This window comes from Perkinsus marinus (assembly GCF_000006405.1).
Source record: "Perkinsus marinus ATCC 50983 genomic scaffold scf_1104296973114, whole genome shotgun sequence".
In the NCBI taxonomy this organism is placed as follows: domain Eukaryota; phylum Perkinsozoa; order Perkinsida; family Perkinsidae; genus Perkinsus; species Perkinsus marinus.
Window position 1 is genome coordinate 1 of NW_003201511.1, and position 942 is coordinate 942.

The window sequence follows — 942 nt, forward strand, 5'->3', positions numbered from 1 at the left end:
CAGTTTGGCCGAGTGTCTAAGGCGCTGGCTTAAGGCGCCAGTCCGAAAGGGCGTGGGTTCGAACCCCACAGCTGTCAGTCTATATACCTGACTGGTGTTATATTGAGAACCCAGACCTTTTCAGAAGCGAGGTAGTGCAAGACCAAAACCTTTTGATCGATATTGTGCCATCGCACCTCGCAGAATCCGTTCAATCCATTTTTTGTGTCCTCTGGTTTGGCAGAGCGATGCATCACCTTGGCTATGAATCCTGAAGCACTCATCGACAGTTTGGCCGAGTGATCCAAGGCGCTGGCTTTAGGCGTCAGTCCGAAAGGGCGTGGGTTCGAATCCCACAGCTGTCAGTCTATATACCTGACTGGTCTTATATTGAGAACCGAGACCCTTTCAGAAGCGAGGTAGTGCAAGACCAAAACCTTTTGATCGATATTGTGACATCGCACCTCGCAGAATCCGTTCAATCCATTTTTTATGTCCTCTGATTTGGCAGAGCGATGCATCACCTCGGCTATGAATCTTGAAGCACTCATCGACAGTTTGGCGAGTGGTCTAAGGCGTTGGCTTCAGGCGTCAGTCCGCAAGGGCGTGGGTTCGAATCCCACAGCTGTTAGAAATTTCTTTTCGTGTGATTTGATGAAGAACGCATTCCGCGTAAACGGTTCGAAACCGTTTTTGTGTCATGTCCTATAGTGTAACGCATCTTCTCCGCTATGATTTTTGAAGCACTCGTCGACAGTTTGGCCGAGTGGTCTAAGGCGCTGTCTTAAGGCGTCAGTCCGAAAGGGCGTGGGTTCGAACCCCACAGCTGTCAGTCTATATACCTGATTGGTGTTATATTGAGAACCCAGACCTTTTCAGAAGCGAGGTAGTGCAAGATCAAAACCTTCTGATCGATATTGCGCCATCGCACCTCGCAGAAACCGTTCAACCCATTTTTGTGTC

General features: G+C 49.2%; 4 non-coding genes across 4 annotated transcripts; all 4 read left to right on the forward strand.

The window, feature by feature from the left end:
* Pmar_PMAR005630 lies at positions 1-77 on the forward strand. Its single transcript has one exon. It is a non-coding gene; the product is annotated as a tRNA-Leu (tRNA).
* Positions 78-264: 187 nt separating this feature from the next.
* Positions 265-344, forward strand: Pmar_PMAR005631. The gene has a single exon. It is a non-coding gene; the product is annotated as a tRNA-Leu (tRNA).
* A 187-nt stretch (positions 345-531) lies between these two features.
* Pmar_PMAR005632 lies at positions 532-610 on the forward strand. The gene has a single exon. It is a non-coding gene; the product is annotated as a tRNA-Leu (tRNA).
* A 121-nt stretch (positions 611-731) lies between these two features.
* Pmar_PMAR005633 lies at positions 732-811 on the forward strand. The gene has a single exon. It is a non-coding gene; the product is annotated as a tRNA-Leu (tRNA).
* The last annotated feature ends 131 nt before the right edge of the window (positions 812-942 follow it).